The sequence below is a fragment of the Bombus impatiens genome, unplaced genomic scaffold (assembly GCF_000188095.3).
Source record: "Bombus impatiens unplaced genomic scaffold, BIMP_2.2 scf_0113, whole genome shotgun sequence".
Lineage (NCBI taxonomy): Eukaryota > Metazoa > Arthropoda > Insecta > Hymenoptera > Apidae > Bombus > Bombus impatiens.
The window spans coordinates 262,514-281,408 of NT_176532.1; the positions used below are offsets into that span (position 1 = coordinate 262,514).

The 18,895-nt window shown below is 40.3% G+C and overlaps 1 protein-coding gene across 1 annotated transcript in view; it reads right to left on the reverse strand.

Annotated features, from left to right (window-relative positions):
* The window catches only part of LOC100745042 (ras-related protein Rap-2a), a 28,871-nt gene extending 17,300 nt beyond the window's left edge, over nucleotides 1-11,571 (reverse strand). The window contains exon 1 of the mRNA XM_003486390.3: nucleotides 11,200-11,571. The gene's annotated coding sequence lies outside the window, so the exon portion shown is untranslated. The remainder of the gene's footprint in view (nucleotides 1-11,199) is intronic.
* Between the last annotated feature and the right edge of the window lie 7,324 nt (nucleotides 11,572-18,895).

Sequence of the window (18,895 nt, forward strand, 5' to 3'; positions counted from 1 at the left end):
CCGAGTTGAAAGTTTGTTAAAAAATAATTTGCACGAGTTATCGCGCGATCATTCATACGGGTTATAATTGAAAAGCTTTCATAAAAAATTGATTTTTTAGTCATGTAGAAACAATCCGTTTAACGCACTTGTTCCGTGGGATTAATTCCCAAACGGGCATTAAACTGAACGTAGATCGCTTTCTCTTTTTTTTTTTTTTAATTCGTATTGATAGTCGATTGTGGAGTGTAGCGCTACGAGTCGACGGAGAATTTGACGGAAATAATATCGGTTTCGATTAAAGATTTCAGTGGATTCCGACGTGCATTTGCGCGATCGGAGATTGAAGCGTTTACTGATCGGGATGAGATTGCGTACAACGAACGCAATTTGTATAGTACAGTTTGTCATCTTCTGCGGGGATGTCTGATCGATTTTGTATTAAACGATGATGTCCCCGTGTAATTTCGTTTATGTGTTCAAATTGTGGCGCGTTTGGCGAATTATGTTTAGTTAGGCCAGTAATGTTATTATCGATTAAACATTCGAGAGGCAAATAATAACTCGTAAGATTGGCAAAAATCGGAGAGATATTTTCAAATATAATAACGTGTTAAAGTGATTACTGAATCGTGCAATTATTTATCGCATTAATGTAATATTCATCGAGTGAAAATAAAGCGAACATAATCAACAACATATTAAATCCGTGTCGCGTTAATTTGCAAATTGCCAGAGTAATAAATTGCTAGGATAAGTAATTCAAACTTCGGCATGTGGAACGGTGGGAAATTCACGGAGTTTCGTTTTAGTGGTTTACTTCCAGCCAAGTACTTCGTGTACCAAATTTTCCTATTAAGACCCGCCGTTTAATATGATTTTATTTTTTCACAAGGAGAGAAATCTCCGTTACAGTTTCTTCGAATCGCGGACGTTCTTCTCATTTAGAGAGTCTTCTTAGAGGTTTAACGATTTACATGTAGGAGAGTTTACCTTCTAGTGCACCATCGTGGCATTGTACTTTCCGCTACATTATCGCTCGTTTAAATCGAATGGAATCTTGGGAAACTATATAAATTGATTCTGCCGCTGAAGCTTACGCGCTATCAAGTCGAAAGTAATTCAAATTCCAATGTTCATTCGCCAGGAACACGTGTACTTGGTTGTTTAAAACTTAAAGCAGGCTTACAACGAGAATGTAAATACAACGGGGTACCATATCCATTCAAATTTTCGCGGTTTAATACCGCGAAATTGTAAATTGTACTTTGCTCAATGAATATACGCGTTGAAAGCATGAACCAGAACAACGTTATTTATCTGGGCAGCATATTACAGCACGCGCTATCGATTCTTATACATTCGATACAATCTGTTAACCTTTCCCTGCCCCATTCGCGGGCGAAAATGAAATTTTAATCCGACTATCAACCCATCTTCACCAGATATTAAACGTTTCTTTGGGAGCCGGGTAAAATCGAATTTTCCCTACTTATCGATATCTGTGTATCCAGTTACACGTCATCAAAGAGTTATTAATCCCAGCCGATAGACGCCCGGTTTATCACGATGCAGCCATTCATCGCGCGAAACAGTAAGCCTCGGATACGAGAACCGTAAAAAAGAGATGAATACCTAGCAAACGTCCAGCCAGTTATTTCACGATACGAAGAAACATTTAATCCTAACGTAGTGTGGCGTGAAATATTTCCCGCTAACAAGATCTTGTAACGCTCTATGACACTACGTTACAGTTTATATCAGCAAGCACAAATATGTACTTTTGATCCAAAACTTCGCCTACAGCTAAAACGAGCAGATAATTGCCATGCTAGGAAAAACAACAGTTGTACTAAAAAATAGTATTACTTGTATAGTACGTATGCTTCACGCTAGTAAAATACTAGTATCTGTATGTGTATACCTCGGAACGGTAAAAAAGATAGCATTTACACAAAAAGTTAAACAAACACAAATCTCTCCTATCGAATAAAAACGATTACAAGATTCCAAATCCTGTTTCTTCGTTGGATCTTTTGAATTAGTTGTATCACGAAAAGCCTATTCACAAGGTTAACGTGATTGGTCCCAAAATGGCAACGAAAATTTGACCAATGTGTCTTCTCTACGTCTGAAGTTGGATCGAAGAATAATTGGAAGGTGCGTCAACAGTATTTTCCCGATTATCGTTCGTTATATCGTTCCATTGGCCGAATAGTTCGCGATGCTAAGAGAAGAAGGCGTCGCAAAGCCCGTCGTAAATTCAAAAATCGACGTATTCACGGACGAGTTCCTCCAGCAATCGACGTAAGAGCTTCTCGCGGGACGCAAACCATTGCCTGATGTTTCCGAAACTTCGCAACGTCGTGGAACTTCCGCTATGTTTTTGCGCCTCGTGGTCGTATTTTACCGATTGTAAAGCTACGATAGAGAAGCTTTCCAGGTTAATTACCTGTTGATTAGCCGTTTCTTCAGGCGGTTTTCTTAGAAAAACTGCGTAACCAAAAACGAATCTGAAAATGTTTCGATGGTTGGCACTCGATTCTTTAAATCGACGTGACCATTTCCATGACCATTTCCACGAATGCTTATAAAACTACGTTTAAAGAGTCTTCATCTCGTTGTTATTCTGTGTTGAAAGATTAAACGGCTAGGAAATGAAAAAAGGCGAGAATCCGTATAACGCGATCATTCTTCACTGACAAAGTTTCAACAGCTGCCGCACGACAAATCGTTCGCTGTCGCGTTGATTCAAAAGCGATTTCTCATTGAGCGAATTTCCGGCTTGAATTTCGTCGTAGCGTTATGGAACGTCGCTAACGTCGCGTGAAAACAGTCGGGCATTTTACGCCGTATCTTTCTACGTGGAAATAGAATCTATTGTTCCATTATACCGAATGATTTTTTGCACATTCATTTTTTTCGTCGATGTTCACGCACGAATGATTTATCAGCTCGCCTGTTAATTAAACACAAATTGTCTGGTAATTAAATCGTTAAATCGTTAATTCGTCATATCGTTGTGGAATTTTTTCCTCCTGCCTATAACGTATGACGCGATTAACCGGATATTTTGAGAGATTTAACCGCACGGATTAAGAATGTTATAAAAAAAAAGAAAGAAAAAGAAAAAATGGCATCCTCGGTTTAATCATCGTCCCTATTCGAAGAACATAGTTACTTAATTGCTTAGACCCGTATTTATGAACCTCCGAGAATGAAGATTATACACCCAGAAAAGAAAGAAGTTGGAAAATTGCGTTGCCATTTCGTGTCACCCAGTGAATTGTAAGGTAGAGATACGATTGATTTATACTTCTAACAAGTTGTGTACTCTCGGGATAGATCGACGCAAGTTTCAATTAAAAAAATTGTTACCGATGAACCTCACTTATAAGTTGTTACAAAGTCTGCGGCGCGAAAGTGGATCACGCAACACTCGCTGTAATAATAGAAGGTGCGCGGCGCGAAATTAATCTTGTGTCTCCGGCGGTGCTATAATTAAACTAGAGATACATGGTTGGAAAAAGTGGCGCGATTATCGAGCAATTATTATCGCGTCGCACGAAACACCAGCTTCCTGTCTCAGCCAGAGTTCATCTCAGTTGGTTTTCTTGCCTTCTCGTTCTATCAAATTGCCTCGTTTAGAGCAACGCTGTCCTCAAGTACAAGTTCTTACGCGATTTCTTTCGATTCACGGCTCGCGTCGTTACGAAGTTACTCAGAGCGGAATCACGCGAGTAGAAGATAGTTGGAGCGGGTATACGCGAGCTCTAGCGGATCAAAGCGGATTGTAGGAGCAGGTCGGGGCGAACTGCAGCTGGCTAGAGGAGGATAATGCGAATCGAATAGCTGAACCAGATAAATGCAAGAGCTACGGGGAACGAAGCCGCGAACCTTATAACGTATTCCTGATGAATCTGCAATCTTGAAACAGCGAAATTTCCGATGCGGAGCACGCTATCTATCCGGTTGAAGTTGTAGAGAAGCAGGCAAACCGGGCGAATCGATGTTCAAAGGAGACAGAATCGAGAACCGCGAGACAGATCAATCTTTTTCGAAGCGGCTCGAAAGCAACGATGCAAGAGTGCGAAGCGAGGATATGAAAAATGAAAGGTGGGAGAATTATCCGACAAACGCGATTTCAATTTCCGAATATCCGACGGCAAGTTTTCAATGCGATTCTACTGGAAATCCATATTTTTACTTCTTTCAAAATATTTGACTCTCTATTCTTCCTACGCTGCAAAAAATTTCGAACTTCGTCGTTTGTAAAAATACGTGATATTTTCGTGGAAATTGAAAATATTCGACATCGAAATTCGTTCCTCTATATGTATTAGGCTACACGAATAGGTGGTATATCTACTGCTTAGTTGGCGAAATACTAGTCACATCCGTGGCTAACCGCAGGAGAAATTAGATATCTGCCGCAACTATCGTACCATAATTATTTCTCTAACGCGACGGTATCGCCCTAACATGCGACGAGCAAAGGGAGAAAGACGTTATTCTTCTTAACGCGAAACCCCTTACTTAGTTCGTATATTTTATGCATTCGCTGAATCGCCGCGCCCGTCCTAAGTAAATTTCTGTGAGTATTCACCGACCAAAATGCTATCCATTCAACGAAAATCTAATTTCTCAGTCGGCCAAAATTCGTTGGTTTTGGTGGCGAACCATCCTTCTCAACTACTTTTCTTTCGTAAAGTACACAGGAATCGATTGATAAACCGTATACCGATCCTAAGTAAATTTTCTCGAGCGATACCTAATCCGCGATCCAAAGTAAAGTTCGATCCGCTATACCGAGGCAACATTCTAATTCTCAATTTGTAATTCGGTCTTTTAAACCGGTTCCAGGTGAATTAACATCGTTTCTTCTTTCAAAAAATTCATAGAGACAAAGGAATTTCGATTAAATCCGTTTTCCAGTCTTTGCAAACGTAAATGTGATATAGAGAATTTATTTTTAATAGAAATGAAAGAACATCTGAAAAAAAAGAAGAAGAAATCTCTGAACAAAGAAATTATTATTTTCAAAAGATTTACAATATAAATGACCAGCTATGTAACTCCTTTGCCCCGTTTAGTGACTTAATAGAATCATATGCAACGAAACATTCTGAATTATAATGAAATGGGACGACCGGTCGTATGATTTTAACAACTTACGAGTGCATAAATGTTAACTAACTGTAATAGTCGTGGATGATTATACCAAATAAAGAAACCACATTTCGTATTTCAATAAGTCTCATAAGATCATGAAACTCTTTTCACGCCCACAGAGATCAGAGGTAAATCGATCTGTATGGCCTTCTATCTCCTCCCAAGTCCTATCTTTTCGTCGTCATGTTGCTCCGTGCAATCGATAGCAGTGTCCGCGCGCAGAGTGCACGAAGTTAAACATTATTATCGATAGTGGTCCCCTCATCCCTCGTTTCGTTGCGTCTAGCGTGCAACGTTAATTGGTCGTGCACGTACATCCTGTGGGTTTATGGTTAGAAAGGCGTCCGCTCGCTGTCCTTGCCGAGTCGCTCTCACAACTGTTTCCCGACGACAGCGTCCTCAACGAACCGTGTTTCACGGACTTATTGTTCCCAATTGATGCGACCGAATCGCAATTAATCGTTACTGTTGCGAACAATATTCCACGAATTCGAATTGCATACTGTTGTTATTGTTTAACCACGTTTCGGGTCGCAGTCGAGTAGAATGCGATTTGCCTGGCGCGAAACTAATTACCTCTCTTTTCATAGTACCTTAGAAATAGTAAGAGAATGTGTACGGAGTTTAAAGTGCTAGAAGTCGTAAGTTAGTGGAAAAGATGTTCGGTTTTTTCTGTTCAGATCTTAAGATCTTGAGGTGTTCTTATTTAAATCCACGGTAGTTCTTTTCACGAAGTTATATAAAAGAAGTTGCTGCGATAAATAATTTAACAGATTCCCTGGTGATAAATGAAGGGTGCAAACTTATCCGAGACCTTTGGGAAGGTATAGAACTCTTGCTAAATATAAAGATATACAGACGTTAATAGAGTTGCTCGTTCTTAATGGCGCACGAGCATGCAAAGGGTGAATGCAATTAGATCCTTCGCAGTACTCAAATCGAAATATTCGTAGATTTATGTTCATGGGTTTTTGAACGTAAGAATATTACATGATCATAAATCAAAATCATACCATATACAGGGTGATTGGTAACTGGTGGTACAAGCGAAAAGGGGGTGATTTTTAATTTTCTTTTTTTTTCTTTTTTAATTTTTCTATCGAGACAACGATCTACAGTGAGATCCGTTATAACGAGACGCGATAAAGTGCACGCGTACCGAGCGAAAATTCAAAGTCGGTTTTCTCGAAAACAAAGCCTCAAACGAAAAATTTGTATTCTATATTTTCCACTTCTTTTTGCGCGTAGAATCATCCCCTTTCCGCTTGTACCACCAGCTACCAACCACCCTGTACAATATGCTGATATTGTGTGTTATAATAAAGAATATTATATAGTCGTATAAATGAGATATTCGCGTGCGTTGTCGTTGCTTACGCGTTTAATTTACACGGCCAGTTATTGACCAATGCCCGAACCTTTATCGTTTGTCACCTTGCCTTGCAGCAAATGCAATTTGCCGAAACGATCATTGTGTAATATCAGCTGGAATGAGCTATGTACCAGAATGATGTTACCTGAACCAAAATCTAACCTCGTTACAATTTGCCGCGATCATTATAGGACATCGTCGCTTCACTCGGATGCAACAGATGTCTCGCGAAAAGCTATGAATATATCACCGGTTAGCTCGATCCAATTAATGCGCTTATCCTGAAAGATTACGTATCGCGTAATTCCTATACCTACGTTGAATAATTGAATATCAAAGTAGTGACACCGAAATGCACAATGACGCACCATGGTGTCATAATCAAAGCTTCAATCTGTCGCACGAATCACATGTAATCTCCTTTGAACATATAATTTACAACTTAGATCTCTGACAATAAGACCAACACGTATGTCTAAATTAAATACTTTATGTCGGGAAATTTATATTACACTCGCGAAGTAATTTCGAGTTCTAAATTTACAATGTATACATGCTCAATATTCAATGAAATGCAAAAATATTCAACAACTTTGGACATCCTCCATAAATGTATTGTGTGTATTATCCGAAACATTCCGAAATTTCATTAATATTGTTACCAAGCCTGGCCATCATGATTATATTGGCAAAGTTTGAAACAAGTCTAACAATGTATATAAAACTCGCAAGACGTTCAGTATAACGACTATGTACAAGTATAACAAGTATAACAATTTTATAAAATATATATTTGCAGTAAATATCAGATTAGTTTCAAACACCGATGTAATCATGGCAGTCTTGTCTTATTACGCTAATGTAATTTCAAAATGTTTCATGCGACACTTAGGACGTGGACAGAAAAGCTTTCTACGCTATCTTCCATGGTGCGTATCTTCAAATTAAATCACTTAATTTGGACACTCTGTATGAACTATGAAGTTGCAGTTAAATATGATGCAGGTCAACTGTCGACACGGTTGCACAGCAATGGTGAATTACACTTGCGAAGGATGCAGTTGGGAGCGAGGAAAGCGTATTCGACACGTTCTCGCGCGTGCTCTTTCGCGGTTTGCGGCTCGTAACACGAGACCTCTTGCCTCTAGCTAGGCCTTGGGACCTATAGCCTGGAGTTATTCAGTCCAGGCGTCGTTACGGGAAACAGAGAATGGGGTAAAATCTACTCGAAACCACCACCGCGGACAAAGAGAGACACCGAGTAGTTGAGCGACACGACGCGCATAAGTAGGAACACAATGCGTAGACGAACGTTAAACCGCCAACTAATTAATTTGCGGCGAATAAAAACGAACAACGTTATTCCAGTCACACACTGAATATATCGCGAGAGATGCTGGAAATAGAACAAAATTAGGACGAGCTTTTATAAAACAATGGGAGCGAAATTTTCGTTATTTAACACTGTGCGATCTTTAATTCTATTCGCTGTGGATCCGAGCTGGCATTTTTAGCTTATGTCTATGGTAATGACATGGGTCAAAGCGAATCAGAAAGTTCCAAAGTATTTCATATCGAACACATATCCTGCTGGTCAAATACATTTGCCATTTCTTGATATTCGGTACAAATTGAATAGTTTCTACCGCTTTTGTCTTCCGACTGTTTTACTATAAATTTGTCAATTCACTCATCCCTATTGTTCAAATCCGTAGATTCTAAATGAGGTAAAGTTCTTTCAGAATTTCCCATTAAATGCAACTAGCGAATGTGGCAATACCTGTGACCGGCGGAGTATGTGATCAAATATGATAAATGAAAGTTACTTGATGAAAGTCGCAGATCAGCGAATACGTTAATTTTGGTGGAAAGAACGTTAACCATAGACACCGTGAAATCGTGTTGCTACCATTCGCAGGGAAGCTTCAAAGTGTCGTAGAAAAAACATAATTAGAATAAGAAACCCGTGAAACGTATTATCTCGTATCCACCGTGTTCGTCGTCCTCGAGAAACTTGTTTCGAGTTCCGGCCAGGCGATAATAGTCGTCACGATGATTGTACGAAAACTTTCCATGGATTTTTCGGTCGTGTTTTCAGACTTGGAACGAATGGACAGTTTCGATATTATGCCAAACTTCCTGACAGTTAATTATCACGTTCTATCGCGATCACGAGCCACACTTTGGGAAACAAAACAAACAAAATACGACTCTCTCGATCGTCGAGTTCGCTGAAAACAACTACCCAGATTCTAAATTGAATCTTATTTATAGCTCTTACAGCTATTTTCCGCGGGCAATTCTCTTTTTGCAAACGTGAGTTTGGAATTATTCAGCGAATTTGCATGTTAGGCGACTGCTCTCGGGCGCAGAGTTTATATTGTTTCGCCGTGCAATTTTATCCGGGAAGAAATGTACATTGTCCAGGAACAACAGGTAGAAATTCCTGAACATTTTCTGCTTATTTGGACGTACGTAATTTATAATCAAAATAGCTTTCTTAGATGTCTAAGAAAATTTTGTAAAACCGTTTTCGAGAATAGTATGATTTCATGAGACGTTGTAAGATGGAGCGGTAGTAAAAGAAGCTAAGTAATGGATTTAATAAAGAAAAGTACATTTCTACCTTCTGTCAATGTTTTCACGCGAAAGTTTATAGCAACACGTGACATGTTTCCCGCATGTTCCACTTTTTGACAAAATCACATTTCGAGATCGCCATTTTTTCGCGATCATAGTTCAATGCCATGTTTATGGAACAACGAAATCAGTCTGAAATCCAAAACGTTGGTAAAAAACGACAATTGATCTTGTCATGGTAAAATGGAAATTGCTTTTAAAGAACCCGTAAATGTGAATCATTTTTCTAGAGAACTTCGATTGATATGAAACCTGACCTAAAATACGGTTCTCGCCCATAAATATTCCCGTTGCTTGCACATCTATCATTCAAAACGAAACGAGGATGCTCGTGAATCTATTGTATGAGATCGAACAACGATGGGCGAAATACGTGTCGTTAAAAGTGGCACGCGTGCGTTCGCGGGGATTCTGCTGGAGTCGCGGTCTGAAAGGACTTTGGTAAATGGCGCAATCTACCGCGCCATTTCCGACACCTGACGGAACAGTTGCACAGATAAAGCCAAAGGGGAACAAGGAAACATCGACGTGGGATATGCCGATAACCTGCTACGTTGTATCGAGATTCGTATGTGTTTCTCCGTGTCGTTTCAGGAGAAGGGGAATGCAAAGTACGAACTACAAACTCACGTTTAATAGGCAAATTACTTTCGGAAAGCTGAGATTTTAATCAAGACTACGATCAAGAGAAAACTCAAAGGAGTTCTTCAGACAGACTACGTGTGCAATGGGTTTAATAACGATGAAATTTACAGCCGCTTTGTAGGCAATAAATGGAAGTCGGATCGTTATTAAAGCAACTAGAAAGCATAGTGTCTCGCGCTCGCACCTTATCGCGATGGAAGCTGTATCTGTAAATAGACTTTTCGAGGGACCAATGGGATGTTTACCGACTTTCCCGTCTTACATTAATTTCGTTCCTTGATACACAGAAGCGACAAGCTCTCCTTTATCGTTCTCGTTATTTCGGGAGAATGAATCGAGAGCGTTGCAATGAAAAGAACGAACCGAAATTGAAGCGCTGATGAGATAACCAACCGTTGATGGAAATCCGCCTTCGAGCGGAAAGATATGTACTTCGATACGGGAAACTTTCATTAGGTTTTAATCGAAATTCAGGTTGTCTCAACCACGTCGTTTCAATACGCAGGTGTATCCGTGAAAATCTGCGTAGGAAGATTAGAGGTTACATCGCGTCAAGTGACGCAACGAAAATGCATGATCCACAATATCGGATGCGACAGCGTTAATATCGCATCAGATACACGTAGCTGTTCTCCAACTTGTCTAGCAGTTGCTCCTAATAGGAAAGTAATCGAATCAACGAGCCACTGTTTTATGAAAATGTTTCGTGAATAACAGTTTTATAGGAGAATTTTCGTTTCCCTGTTGCCAGAACCTGACGTTGCGAGGTCTATGGAAGTTTCATTAAGATTCGTTAGAGTTTCTGGGCAAACACAATGGTTGCGATTTAATATTCCACGAGGCTTAGGTAATTCACATGTTGCCCAGAGGAGTTTGAGAATGTTCCCAGCACAGACCAGCCGGTCAAAGCACCGGCTGTTTTCACTGACGCCTATGCGGGTACATTGATGTACGTAGTTTGTCGAGCGATGCGATGAATCGGAGAACCTCGTTTCAGCGGAAAGACTATTAAAGGAGCCCGTAGAGCGATGCTATTGAAATCATGACGAAACTTTCGAATGTTTGCAACCTCTTTTCGATTCAACGCTGATACTTCGCAAAACAAATATTTTTCAAGTACTTGAACGATATATTTGAACTAATATTTTAATCTATAGGTATTTTGATGTAAAATCGCGTTTAAAATTCCGACGATAAGCAATCCGAAACATAGGTATGTACCTTACGAATCTTCCGCGTGTCAGGTCACGCACCCTCCCCCATTTCCAACCCCTTTGAAAATTCATTTCAAACCTTAATCGAACACGATCCGCGTGTTATTCCTTATCTTCCACGAACGCGACAATCACCTTCGAAAATCTCTATGAAAATTCACCGTACGAAGAACTTACCTGGACGCAAGCTTCTGAGAAAAGAAGAAGAGCGCGATGGCTCGGTTAACAGGTGAAAACCGAGTGTAGATACGGAGCGCGGGAAAGCGGCCCCTTTCGGTTGATCCACCGGTAACTCGTGTTCGACGGTGCAGTGATTTGATTCGGCCGGGTGGATGGGTTGCTCGCAACGAGTTCAGGAAGAACGTTCGAGCGAGCGATGATGCGTTCGATAGGTTCGGTCGAAGGAAGCAGGTGAACGTGGATCGTGTCCTAGGTGGACCGACTCGTTGCTAGACGAACACAGCGTTGCGGACGAGCTAGCTCTGTCCGGTACTTCGGCACCGTGCCGGGTACTATCCTCGATGCTTTCAGTCGGCGTCTGCGCTCTTGTAACCTTCCGACCTTCTCTTCCACCTGCACACCCCCACCGAATACCCAGCGTATTTTAGACTGCAGCCGTGCTAGCTGCTTGTGTCGCTTCGTAGCCATCCGCTTCTACTCGTCTCTCTCTCCCTCTCTCTCTCTCTTGCTCCCTCTCTTTACCTTTTCCCTCCCCGTGTACCTGACTCCCTACCAAGCGCTAGAGCACCTGATGCTGCACCTGAGGTAGTAGGGTCAATGCTTCCGCTCTCTTATTCGGAAGGGCACCAGTCGGAATAACCTGTGGACCAATCTACGAGCGAAGAGTTGGCGTTTCTCCGTTCTGACGGTAATTACCACCGTTCATTCTGTGTTTAGAGAATATTTACTGGAAACTTAACGGTCACACTTGCGGTCGTTGCGTGGATTACATATTTGGCAAAGATTATACCGTGTGTGGAGACGCGCGAATCGAAGGTGAACTATGGGAATATTTGACGAAATACGTGTGTTTAAGCCGTTGAATAATTTGTAAGGTACGTAACGGAGCCACGTTTGTTACGCTTGATATTTCCGACGAAGACCTTTATCCTGATATTTGATAAATGATAATTCTGGATGTTTCATTATTTCATCTTTCTGGTTGTTTCATTAATCTTTATTTTGTCAACGATTCGCTAATTATTTAGATTATTATTACGGTCGCTTTTAATTTTTCTGTACACACGTAGCACACGGTTTTCAACTGTTAGTTAACGTAATACTACAACGTTGTATCATTTGCTTTAAAACATAAACATGCCCTGGTTTCTCTTCTCTTCTTTTTCCCCTTTGACGATATATGCGTATGTATATCCAGTGACACCCATGCATCCATGAAAACCTTTTCATATTTCGCTATCAAATAACATCATTCAATAAAAATACGCGTTCCGAATTTTTAAATTACGATTCGATCTTTGGAACGTAACGTCCCGAAAGAAATCCTGATTGTCGGAGCTACGGCGTTCATCCTGAATTTAAGGCCAAACCAAATATTACCGTCATTTGCAAATAAACGGTATCGTTTATCGAAAAATCGAGATACCAAAACGTATCGACTTTCTAGCTTTCTTCGAGATATTCCATACCCCGGGGAACTCGTCTAATCTACGTTGCTCGACATGAACCCGTCTCTCATGTCCAGCCTCTAAATAATAAATTCAAAGATTATCTATAAACCGATAGATTTTTTTGTCGTTTATACACCGATGGAAGTTAAGGTGAGCGCCTGCAGTCGCGGCACGAATGAAATTCAACTCGTGTTTCGCTCGTTCGCACGCAGCCGCTACTCCATTTACGTAGACGAACTAATCAAACTTCGGTGGCGAGCGTAAAACGTGTCCATCCTCTTTGCCAAAAGACTCGTAAAACCGAACGATTCTCGCAGATAATTACACGTTCGATTTTTAAAACTTCCGTTTCGTCAAGTTTCTCTTGTTACGGCTGAATTCGAGTTATCGCCAGGTATCCATCGCGTTCTACGTCCGTAGACGAGTTTAGTTACCGTTCCACCCCCATTCTCCGAGCTGACTGGCATCGATGCACCTGAGACAGGGTCAATGTTTGTGCGCGCAACTTCGATGAGATTGGAGTTACTTCGCCGGTATTAGATGAATTCAACAACTAGGCGCAGCTCCAGCGTACGACGTCACGATGGTCATTCAATTTTACCAACTCGTCGAAAGTTTTCCAATTTTACGTTTGCGGATGGTCGGGATCAACGGGCATCGTACGGTATTTATACCGAGTAGGCTATACGTAACTCTATTCTCTTTTTCTGCCTGTTTGTTTTCGAAACTAATGCAGAAAAGAATATATTTTTTCGCCGGCGTATCTCATTTTCTTTCGTCTCTTGTCACTGCCTCTTTCGTGTTTTCCTTTCGACGAGATCGAGCTTCGCGAGTTTATCTTGCAACCCGTGGCTCGGTAGGAGAAAACATGGAAACTCGCGAGAGGGTCGAAAGCTCTCCGGATGTTTCTGACGGATGGATCGTTTGAACAAGCGACGACTGAAATCGAGCTGTCTTGTTTTCTTGAATTGTCCAATGAAAAAGTCGACGTTGACAAGTATCAGGGATCCACTCTGCGGAGGGAGAATGAATTTCTTTCGCGTTTTTAGCCCGTTTCTTACGTGGTCATCCTGACACGCCCGACCGCGTACGCACCTATACTACTTGAATTCACATCTGACAATCTGGCAACAGCGAAACACGATAGTTCTGATTTAAAGAACGACTGTTTACTTTAACGCGATCGAAATGGGCCGACGAATGCTTCAAAGAACGAAACAATAAATTAAATAAGTTACGACAGTTAATTCTCGATAAAATCTCCGAAATTTTTAACTACATTTTACACCAAATAAATTAATTAAATATCCTAATTATCGATGATAGAATTGTCGTTGTGGACAGATAGGACTAATATTTCTCTTCTCTCGTGAAATATCATCAGAATACACTTCTGTCTGATAAACAGTTAATTATAATGAAATTTCAATTAAACCGTATGCATGATTGGCTTTAGAGGTTACCGCGATACGGAGATATTAATTACGAAATTTATGATACCGTGTCATTTCCAATAGCTCCAAATATTTCCTGCAACATGGTCTTCTCGTTGGCCAGTTAATGGAGAAGTAATGTCGATTTCTTTATTAAACATCGCACTTCTTCAAGGCTATTCTCATTGCCATCGCGAATATTTTTACCAGTGAAATATTTATTTTGTACTATTCGAAATTTTCTGTTATAAATTTTATTCTAGTTAGAAATTCACAACCGGAAAGACATAACAAAATTGCCTGCGGGCGTCAACTTTAGAATTTTCAAATACGAGTAAACATTTACGAACTATGACGAATGAACACATTCGAGGAATCCGTTAAAACTTCGTGGCGAGAGTAGAAGCTCGGTTTTTCCAAGCGCAACTTGTAAATAAAACCCGTGCTATTTCATAGAAAACATCATCCAATATTTGAGACGTTCCGCTACATTTATCTTCCATAGATCTAAAAACACCCACGCGCTTTCTCGCATCGTGTTCACTCTGAAAAACAGGGTCGCGCCGTGTACTTACCACGAAGAGGCTCGCAATGGTGGAGAACAATCCGCTCGCTTCGTTGGAATTAGGACGAAATAAAATTTTGAGCGCGTTCGCCGATCATTCGACCGTCTGTCCAGCTGCACGAAATTCCAGGAAGACGAGAAATTCCTGAATACCTGACCCGACGCAATCTCCACTGAATTTCTCGAAGGCGACGAGAATCGCGCGTCCTTAAAATAATTCAGAGTATTTGGTCGTTCGTCGCGTTGGATCCTTTCGTTTGCGGAAAGGAAACGTGAATAATTCATTTCGTTAGAATTTCGACTAGTTTCTCTTGTTTCTTGGTTCCTGTCGACTAGTCGAGTATCGGCCGCACCCGACCCAAGACGAATCGAAGGAACTTTATTTCCTGCCGCCTAGGGCTTTTATCCTGTGTCGTAATTTCATCATGATTGAGCGGAAAATGTCAAGGTCTACGATATCTGGGAAGAGGAGGGCTAAATGATACGCGGCTAATTTTATGATCGAGGCTTAGGCGATCTATGTTTCATTTAAGGATTATAAGCGGCTTCGAAACGAAGGTCGATCGCGTAGTTTCAGAGTATTAACGTGTAATAGTTATTGGCCTTTTAAGGTGTGTATATATAACCTATCGTTGAGCTTTTGCGGGTACCCATCGGATCTCCGACTTATGATTCCATGAGCTACGAGAGCAGAGGATTTAAAAGCGGGACGGTTTCGAGTGCGTTCGAATGATAGTCGTTAGCTTTAAAAAGCGGGCGTAAAAATGCACGCGAATGCTCGACTTGCTTGTTTTTCGTACATAATCGGGAAAACTGTAAATGACCTTTTGCTCTGGACGAGTGCTTTCTCGTTTCATCTATTTTGCCTCTAACCGCGTGCCAATTTTTAAGTAATTATTCCTTTATTTCTGACTATGCGCGGTAAACGTGTATGGGACACAATGTATCGCACACAGGCTGTATGAATAGTGGATGCGTGCTTTTTGTAAGACGTGATCAATGGACCTTGAACTTTTTCCACCGTAACCTGTAGAAGCGTGCTGCACTTTAAGGCACTCGTTATTCATCTGTTCAGCGTGCGTGATGTTTTAGCTCAAAGAAATGTCGTCTTAAACATCCGTGTTGCTTTAGGATACTAGCGGAAATTGACGAGATGTCTATAAGAGTCAGTAAATCTGAAAAATTAACAAATTCGTTACATGCATCAGATTGATCAAACAATTCCGTAGTAACATTTTATTTGTATTTATATTTATACAATTTCATTTGGAATTTTTCGTAAATTGTAGATTATTGATACGCGTATTTTAGCTGAATATTTATCATATATCAGAGTTTCAATTAAAACAACGAAACATGCCGATCAAGCCACAGTAAAATTCAATTTTTGACGAACATCGAGTCTCGAGCACTCATCTTCGATTTTTATTTTCATCGAATCCCTTTCGTTCGGAGGATCAAGCTTGAAAATGTTATTCGAGCGATTAATTTCCAAATTTTGTCCAATCTCGTAATGCGGAAGGAAGTCGTTGCAGTTTGTTCGTCAGCATGTACCATAATGCAACTCAACGTTTGGTATGCCTTTCGTCCGGCGGATACGTCGGTGAAATCGACACGCGACAGAATGGAATTTCCAATCTCCTTTCATCTTCGAATGAAATTAAGTCTCAAAAGCGGCGCTTTCGTGCGTTGATCTTGCAAGCTTGTCGATCGAGTCACGTGTACCCATCGTTCTCGAACCTCAACTACTCGCTTCATTCTCGCTAAATATTTCCCATCGACCTGTTAACCGATGCTCGATCAAGTTAAAAGTCTAATTTTCACCGCACAAGAGCGACAAAACAGGCTCACGAAAATATTCCAACACTTGTAGACTTTTATGAATAAATTACGCATGTTGTACGACACAGACTGAAATATTATTAGTACCATAATGAGACTCGACTATTATTATTATAATGGCAAAGTTTGAAACAAATCTGAAATTATTCGCATATGTATATAAGAATTACTATAGAATTTTTTTATTTATTTAGAAATATTAGAAATTAGGGTTTTCAATGATTTCGATTCTATATGATAAGTTTATTGATCGATAGATCTATTTACAATGGATTAAACAGGAAACGATAGTTATTTAACGTGAACTAAATACAGTAATGTGCTATAAATAGTGTAAATAGTTCATTCACAGATCACAACTAATAGTTTACAACTCATAACAACTCGGCTCCTCATCACTCGACTGTCAATTCACGATTACTCGACTTGACTCCTCACAAGTTGACTCTCAACTCACGACTATTTCAACTCCACTCTCACCACTCCACTCTCTACTCACAACTACTCCACTCGACTCTCACCACTCGACTCTCAACTCACGACTACTTCACTCGACTCTCGCCATTCGACTCTTCAGATAAAAAAGCTGCCGGTAAAAACTGTCAGGTAAAGACCGCCCGTTAAAACTGCCCCTTTTGGCCTAACGGCACTCAAACCTTCTCGCAACATTGTTTATGGTTCACCCGATATTACTCAGACTATTTGTCCACGATACTGCAATACGAAGTATTTTTATCCAATATCTTCTACCGGTTGTACCTGCAAAATGGATTTGAAAGAGTTTTTCGAAGATAAAAGTGATACAATTTTCGTCTGACACACACATTTTTCGATGGTATCGCGAAGTTACCTGAAAGAAGCACAAGATAGTAGAAAATAACGTACAATACATCGTATAATGTAGTTTTAGTTAGAAACATAAAATTTGCCTTTGAATTTCCTTTAGAAAAGCTTCTGGCCAGCCCGATACTTTCGTCTCTTACGCCAGTGTACGATCGGTGGCACGAGCCTACGCTATAATCTTGTCCGCCACATTTTTATACGATTCAAAGACTACAAAGAGAAACGTTCGCTGCGATACAAATTGAACGCAAAATGAATTTAATGCGAGGCCAAGTTGGCCCCACGAGGACACACTTTGATTTCCACCATTCAGCGACTAAATTCTCCGTGAAACAAGCCACGTGGACTCGATTGCCCCGTGTTATTGCCGGTTACGACGACCCCATTCTTTTCTATCGTTATCTAGGAATAGAGATTCTCTTTTACGAAATTGGTCCTTGCCCTACTCGAACGGACAAAAACGAAAGAGGGTGCGTTTATTATACTTATCGTGAAAAATCAGGAAGCTAGACCAGTATTTTCGCCCACTTTATACTTTGCTCAACAGCTGCAGGATATTTATGAGAATTTTTCTCGAAATTCGTTCTCTGTACGCTTTAGATACTTTCGGCAAATCGAGTTAAAATATCAGAGGAAACAAACGGAATGAAAATAACGACAAAGGGCCATCCGAAAAACGTTTCCTGCGACCGGAACGCGATGCACGCTGAATCGGAAAACACGAATAGAGAAAATGTTACCAGCCATTTACACGATTCCACGAACAGAAAGTTGAACGTTCTAACGAGTGATTCGGAATTACCATTCTACCGAAAATACTTGAAGTTTCTACGGAAATTTCTCTTGTCTAACACGCGAACGCCCGTGAAACGTACGACGCTGAGCTTCGTGTCAAGATCAAAGGCTATACACGAGAACCACGCCACGAGTCGGAATTCCACTCTTATTTTAATCTTCAAAATTTTAGAAATTTTCTAAGTGCAAGAAATTTTAATCTTTAAAAACATCTACCTATATATGGTCAGATGTGAAAAATTTATCGACAAATATGGACTACTTCTGTTACCACAAATCGTTTCTAAATCGCTATGTGATGGTTATACGAAGGATTATTTAACGCTCATGGGACTACTGGTGATAATAAAAAACGAAATCGTGTCGGTTTGCTCGTTTCACTCGAACCTATTAATTCCCGTTTAGTTTTCGATAAAGGAACAGCGTTCTAGCTGAATCGCGTGAGTGAAGCTCTTTTGATCGCTGATGAAAATCGAGGATTTTAAAACGTTAAATTTTTCATTTCTACAGACGTAGAAAAGTAGATATTACTCCGCTTCGTATTTCTATGCAAAGTACAGGTGAATTGTTTTTGACGTAGAGAAACTTTCACGCCTGTCGAAAATGGTAAATTCGAAAGTGCGAGAGAAGCACAATCGAATGATATATTATAGTTTGCACGATCGAACTTTTCAAAAAAATATGATCGTAAAAGGTCAGCCGCGAATGCCAATCACACACGTATCAAAACAAAAATCCATTGGTGAAATTTATTGGTTGAAAGT